An 8,101-nucleotide genomic window follows, 5' to 3' on the forward strand; every position below is an offset into this window, starting at 1 on the left:
TTATCCCAGGCCTCAACACAGAGTAAAGGAATATCAAATGCCCAAAGGTCACAGATCCAAGCGCATAGATGAGAAAGAAGGGAGAAGGAGCAGGAGAAATGAGGGCTTAGTTGGGGGAGGCCTCTTGGAGGAGATGGGATTTAATTAAGTTTTGAAGGTGGGGAGAGTGATGGTCTATCGGATACGAAGGGGGAGGGTGTTCTAGGCCAGACGCAGGATATGGGTGAGGGGTTGGCAGTAAGATAGACAAGATCGAGGCCAAATTGTATTACTTGAATAAGTCAATCAGTAGTATTTGTGAAGTGCTTACTGTGCAAAGCACTATACTAAGAGTTTAGGAGAGGACATTACAATACAGGTGATAGAGACATTCCTTCTACCTCTATCTATCCTAATCTAGCAGGAGGGTTTCTTTTAGTACAGTGTGTGGCACAAAGTAAGCACTCAATAAATATGACAGATGATACCTAATTCCGGCTCTACAATTTGTCTGCTGTGAGAATTTGGGCAAATCACTTAACTACTCCATGCCTCGGTTGCCTCATCTGTCAAATGGGGATTACAACTGTGAGTTTAATTTACCCTAGTGCTTAGATCAGAGACTGGCACGTAGTAAGTGCTTGACAAATGCCATCAAAAAATGAAAGCACTCAATAAATACGATTAATTGAATATCTAGGTGCCAATATCTTCAGATTACATATAACTCTGCCCTCCAATGGATCTACATTTAGAAGAGTGTTCTGCATACAGTAAACACTGTATGCAGTGTTTACTGCATACAGCCAGGAGGTGGCGGTCATCATCCCATAGGCCCCTTGGTCCATGAAAATCTCGTAACGCAAGGGGCGGCAGATGGCAGTGTAGTGGTCATAGGACATCTCTGTTTCCAGGGCCGCCAGGTAGACCAAGAGGGACAACACGGCCTGGACAAGCTGTAGCTCCCGGATCTCCGAAAATCCCAGCCGGAGGAATTCCGTCACCACCATGTGATTGGCCATTTCTTCCTTGACGGGAAATAGAGTCCTGTGCCATGGATGGAGTGGAAAATATTAAGCTATCCAAACAGTGTAGTCTAGTGGCTAGTTCACAGGCCTAGGAGTCAGAAGACCTGGGCTTTAATCCCGGTTATGCCATATGTCTACTGTGTGACCTTGGGCAAGTCACTTCACTTCTCTGGGCCCCAGTTACCTCAACTGCAAAATGAGGATAAAATCCTATTCTTTCCTCCTTTGCATTTACTCCTCTGCTCCCCTTTACCCAGGGTGTGGCGGCTACAAATGAAAGACATTTAATCAATACTATTGATTGATGCATGGATTGGGAAATGCTGTCCTGGCAGGGAAATGTTTGAAAAAAATCCAAGCACCTTTAATTTTATTCCAAAACGAGGAAATCTGCAACTACAGCTGAACCCAAGCTCCTCCAGTTTTCAGTACCACCACATACAGTACTAAAAGTAATACTAATAATAATGGTATTTGTTAAGCGCTTACTATATGCCAAGCACTGTTCTAAACACTGGGGTAGATACAAGTAATCAGGTTGTCCCACGTGGGGCTCACAGTCTTAATCCCCATTTTACAGATGATATAACTGAGGCACAGAGAAGTAAAGTGTGTTTCCCAATGTTACACAGCTGACAAGTGGCAGAACCGGGATTAGAACCCACGACCTCTGAATCCCAAGCTCACGGTCTTTCCACTAACCTACACTGCTCCTCACAATCAATCAATCAGTCAATTGATCAGTGCTATTTATTGTCTATTTGCAGAGCACTATACTAAATGCTTGGGAGAGTACAATACCACCTGTATATATGTTTGTACATATTTATTACTCTAGTTATTTATTTTACTTGCACATATCTATTCTATTTATTTTATTTTGTTAGTATGTTTGGTTTTGTTCTCTGTCTCCCCCTTCTAGACTGTGAGCCCACTACTGGGTAGGGACTGTCTCTATATGTTGCCAACTTGTACTTCCCAAACGCTTAGTACAGTGCTCTGCACACAGTAAATACGATTGATTGATTGATTGATTGAATACCACAGAATTCGCAAACATGTTTCCTGCCCACAGTGAGTTTACAGTCTAGAGGGGGAGACAGACATTAATGTAAATAAATAAATACGGTATAAGGCACCTTATCACAGGCCACGGGAGAATGGAAGGCAGCTTAAGACTTCTCAGGGCAGGGACTCTGCAGCTCCAAGGGACCCCCAAACTAAAAAGCCTGGGAGAAGCAGCATGGCCTAGTGGAAAGAGCATGGGCCTGGAAGTCAGAGGAGTTGGGTTCTAATTCTGGCTCTGCCAACTGCTTGGTGTGTGACCTTGGATGAGTCACTTAACGTCTCTGTGCCTCAGTTCTCCTGTTCTCTCCCTCACTTAGACTATGAGTCTAAATGTCTAAAGAAATTAAATGTCTTTTTATGGTATTTGTTTAGTGCTTATTGGTGCCAGGCACTCTACTAAGCTCTGAGTTAGATGCATCCAGTCAGGTTGGATGCAGTCCATGTCCCTCATGGGGCTCAAAATGTTGATTCCCATTTTACAGATGAGGTAACTGAGGCACAGAGCAGTGAAGTGACTTGCCCAAATTTATATCGGAGACAAGTGGTGGAGCCATGATCAGAACACAGGTCCTTCTGACACCCAGCCCTGTACTCTACCCACTAGGCCATGCTGCTTCTCCAAGGCCACACAGCAAGGTCACACAAAAGTTCACACAGTTCACACTTCCATGTGCCCAAGGTCACAAACAGGGAAGTGGCAGAGTAGGAATTAGTACCTAGGTCCGCTGACTCCCAGGCCCATGATCTTTCCACCAGACCACACTGCTTCAGAGATGTTATATTTAATTACTCAGGGTCTTCTCTAGGAATGGGACAAAATTCACTATAAATAGTAAAGTTACATCAAACATTGAATCTTTTTCATCCCTTCATGCGTGAAAACAATTCAGGTTAAATATTTCATCAATGGCATATAAGTGAGAATTGGCTCCCGCAAGATCTAAGAATCATTTAGAGAAGGAGCGTGGCTCTGTGGAAAGAGCCCGGGTTTGGGAGTCAGAGGTCATGAGTTCTAATACCGGCTCTGCCGCATGTCTGCTGTGTGAACTTGGGTAAATCACGTAACTACTCTGAGCCTCAGTTTCAGTTACTTCATCTGTAAAATGGGGATTTAGACTGTAAGCCCCACGTGGGACAACATGATCACTTTGTAACCTCCCCCCAGCACTTAGAACAGTGCTTCGCACATAGTAAGCGCTTAACAAATACCATTATTATTATTTAGGGAATAAGAACAGGACCAAGGTTAATCTTCCTAGAAATGAATTCCCAAAGCATCCTGGGAGGAAGTGAGCCTCAGGGAATAAATAGAAGTCTCATCCTATTCCAACTGGTTTACTGCATCAGCCTCCTCTCTGATCTTCCATCCTCCTGTCTCTCCCCACTTCAGTCTATACTTTATGCTGCTGCCCGGATCATATTTGTGCAGAAGCGCTCTGGGCATGTTACTGCACTCATCGAAAACCTCCAGTGGCTATCACTCAACCTACACATCAGGCAAAAACTCCTCACTCTCAGCTTCAAGGCTCTCCATCACCTCGCCCCCTCCTACCTCACCTCCCTTCTTTCCTTCTACAGCCCAACCAGCACCCTCTGCTCCTCTGCCGCTAACCTCCTCACTGTGCCTCGTTCTCACCTGTCCCGCCATCGATCCCCTGCCCACGTCCTCCCCCTGGCCTGGAATGTCCTCCCTCCGCACATCCGCCGAATTAGCTCTCTTCCTCCCTTCAAAGCCCTACTGAGAGCTCACCTCTTCCAGAAGGCCTTCCCAGACTAAGCCCCCTCGTTCCTCGCCCCCTCCCCATCCCCCGCCCTACCTCCTTCCCCTCCTCACAACACCTGTATATATGTTTGTACAGATTTATTACTGTATTTATTTTACTTGTACATATTTACTATCCTATTTATTTTGTTAATGATGTGCATCTAGCTTTACTTCTATTTATTCCAATGACTTGACACCTGTCCACATGTTTTGTTTTGTTGTCTTCACCCCCTTCTAGACTGTAAGCCCGTTGTTGGATAGGGACCGTCTCTATATGTTGCCAACTTGTATGTCCCAAGCGCTTAATACAGTACTCTGCACACAGTAAGCGCTCAATGAATACGATTGAATGAATGAATGAAAGTCTCATTCTTTGCAGAGAAGCAGTATAACCTAGTGAAAAGCAATGTGATCTTATGGAAAGAACATGGGCATAGGATTCAGAGGACCTGGCTTCTAATCCTGGCTCAGACACTTTTCTGCTGTTTGACTTGGGCAAGTCACTAAACGTCTCTGTGCCTTAGTTACTTCATCTGTAAAATGGAGATTAAGACTGTGAGCCTCATGTGGTACCTGGTTATCTTGTATCTACCCCAGCGCTTAGAACAGTGCTTGAGGTATAACTCAATGTATGCCTCAACTTAGCAAATACCATTTAAAAAAAAACTACGAATGGATTTGCATTATCCATTGCCTTTTCTTTCTCTGACAAGAATAGATATATTTTTTTCTCACGCTAACTCTTCTGAAATACTGCTTATTTTTCATTACTGTTATCGTGCATTCCTGCCATCCCAGTCAAGTATTTTGTCCCATCATATTGATATTGCTAAACAGTACAATGAGAACTTTTCAGAGTTGTGACCCATAGTCACAAGCAAAACAAGCCACAAACCAAAACAAGCAAATAAGACAAAGACTACTCAGTTGAGTGGGAATATAGCAGCATGGTCCAATGGATAGAGCATGAGCATAGGAGTCAGAAGACCTGGGTTCTAATTTTAGCTCTGCTTGTCTGCTGCATAATCTTTGACAAGTCACTTCACTTCTCTGTGCCTCTGTACAATGAGGATTTAGATTGTGAGCCCTATGTGAGATAGGGACTGTGTCAAACCCAATTATCTCGTTTCTACCCCAGTGCTCAGTACAGTGCCTGACACATAGTAAGCACCATCTCCACTTTACAGAACACTGTAGCAAGCACCTGGGAGAGTACAACAAACTTTGCGGAAGACATAAAGAGAAAGGTCAGAGACAGAAACAGTGCAAGATAGAGAAATAGACATGGAAACATTTGAAAAACAGAAACCAAGAAAGGAGAACGAAATGTGGCAGAGAAGCAGTCAGAGAAACAGAATTCGAGGAAGAACCACCAGGAAGTAATCAATCCATCGATCAATCGTATTTTTTGAGTGCTTACTGTGTGTACTCAATAAATAATAAATTATAATAATAATTAATTGTGCAGTCAGTTAATAATAAATAAGCACTTGGGGGCAGAGATACTGAAGGTCATAGATGGTCACGTACAAAGGCAAAGACCGCCAGATGGAAAAATAGAAAGAGAAAGAAAAGAGGAAAGAGATGAGCAAGACAAGGCAAGAAGACGGAGGGTCCTTCAGGAAATCCTGCCCGGTGCAGCCCCTGCATAACGTGACAGCCCAGGAATTCCGAAGAAGGAGGCAGACCATGCCAGTTTGCTGAGTTATAGAGGTTTACCGTAGGGATGTATACTCACAGACTTGTCCTGGGTGGCTGCAGCGCCCCAAACAATGCATCACAGCCCCTGGTGCTATGGGCGGGGTTTATATAGCCACCGCAGACTATGAGCTCACTATTAGCAGTTTATAGCTACATTCTGGGTATATGGGCAGGGCTAACTGGTACTGCTACACTCACTCCCTTGGTGACCTCATTCGCTCCCACGGCTTCAACTATCATCTCTACACTGATGACATCCAAAGCTACATCTCTTCCCCTGCTCTTTCCCCTCCGTCCAGGCTCGCATCTCCTCCTGCCTTCAGGAAATCTCCATCTGGATGTCTGCCCGCCACCTAAACCTCAACATGTCCAAGACTGAACTCCTTGTCTTCCCTCCCAAACCCTGCCCTCTCCCTGACTTTCCCATCACTGTTGACGGCTCCACCATCCTTCCCGCCTCACAGGCCCGCAACCTTGGTGTCATCCTCGACTCAGCTCTCTCGTTCACCCCTCACATCCAAGCCGTCACCAAAACCTGCCGGTCTCAGCTCTGCAACATTGCCAATATCCGCCCTTTCCTCTCCATCCAAACCGCTACCCTGCTCGTTCAAGCTCTCATCCTATCCCGTCTGGACTACTGTATCAGCCTCCTCTCCGATCTCCCATCCTCGTGTCTTTCCCCACTTCAATCCATACTTCACGCCGCTGCCCGGATTGTCTTTGTCCAGAAACGCTCTGGGCATGTTATGCCCCTCCTCAAAAATCTCCAGTGGCTACCAATCAATCTGCGCATCAGGCAGAAACTCCTCACCCTCGGCTTCAAGACTCTCCATCACCTTGCCCCCTCCTACCTCACCTCCCTTCTCTCCTTCTACAGCCCAGCCCGCACCCTCCGCTCCTCTGCCGCTAATCTCCTCACCGTGCCTCGTTCTCGCCTGTCCCGCCGTCGACCCCCGGCCCACGTCATCCCACTGGCCTGGAATGCGCTCCCTCCCAACATCCGCCAAGCTAGCTCTCTTCCTCCCTTCAAGGCCCTACTGAGAGCTCACCTCCTCCAGGAGGTCTTCCCAGACTGAGCCCTCTCCTTCCTCTCCTCCTCCTCCCCTTCTCCATCCCCCCGTCTTGCCTCCTTCCCTTCCCCGCAGCACCTATATAAATGTATATATGATTGTACATATTTATTACTCTATTTATTCATTTATTTTACTTGTACATATCTATTCTATTTATTTTATATTGTTAATATGTTTGGTTTTGTTCTCTTTCGCCCCCTTTTAGACTGTGAGCCCATTGGTGGGTAGGGGCCGTCCCTATATGTTGCCAATTTGTACTTCCCAAGCGCTTAGTACAGTGCTCTGCACACAGTAAGCGCTTAATAAATACGATTGATTGATTGTTTGACTGATTGAGGGGGCTTCGTTTAACCAACCCACAGCAAGGCTACACTACAAGGTTGCAAAGCAGGATCTGTTCCCAATCAGATAGATATCCTGGGAAAATTCCCCTCTCACCCAGAGGGATGAGACAGCATTCTAGGGATGTATGCTAGGAAGCAGAACATGGAAGAGTGTTTCAGAGCCAGAGCATTGCCACTACAGAGGGAAAGAGAAAGAGAGGAAGAAGTAAGAGGAAAAGAGGGGGAAAGAGAGCAGGAGAGGGAGAGATAGTGGGTGATAGGATAGAGGGAGAAACAAGGAGAAAAGCGAGGGAGAGAAGACAGCAGTGACTGACAACAAAATACCCATTTGTTACTTTCTGTACACTAAATCAATATATTCATTGAGCACTTACCGTGTGCACTGTACTAAGCACTTAGGAGAGTACAATTAGTCAATCGATGGCATTTATTGAATGATTACTGTCTGCAGACCACTATACTAAGTGCTTCACTCTTATTTAAACTCCCTGGGGAAGTCTGGGGATGAAGGTTTTGATCTCTACAGTCCTTTACAATATGTAATAATAATAATAAACTATAACCCCCCCCCCCCAGACTGTAAGATTACTATGGGCAGGGGGCTCTGTTGTAATGTACCCTCTGCCCCCCCAAGCGCTTAGTACGGTGCTCCGGTCACACAGTAAGTGCTCAATAAATACCATTGATTGAGGGTGGCGATCTCTGCTGGTCCCAAATAATCACATTTCCATCAGTATCCCAGCTGCTCCTGGCTCCACTGAGATGCTCCCGTGTAGAGGTATAATCTTCTGCTCTCTCTCCTCCTCCACAAAGGCTGAAATACTGTCCTATCGACCCTGGCCTCTCCTCTGAAACAAAGCACGAGCTGTTCCTTGTAGGATTCCCGGAGGACATATACCGAGAGTTTTGCCTGGAAGTGGCATTTCTTGGAAGTCCATCCAATCTTTAATAATAATGATTATGAAGATGATAATGATGATGATGGTATTTGTTACTTTCTTACTATGTGCCAAGCACTGTTCTAAGCGCTGGGGGAGATATAATTTTATCAGGTTGTCCCAAGTAGTGTTCACAGTCTTAATCCCCATTTTACAGATCAGGTAACTGAGGCATAGAGAAGTTATGTCACGTGCCCAAAGTTAC

The sequence above is a fragment of the Tachyglossus aculeatus genome, unplaced genomic scaffold (assembly GCF_015852505.1).
Source record: "Tachyglossus aculeatus isolate mTacAcu1 unplaced genomic scaffold, mTacAcu1.pri SUPER_32, whole genome shotgun sequence".
Taxonomy (NCBI): Eukaryota; Metazoa; Chordata; class Mammalia; order Monotremata; family Tachyglossidae; genus Tachyglossus; species Tachyglossus aculeatus.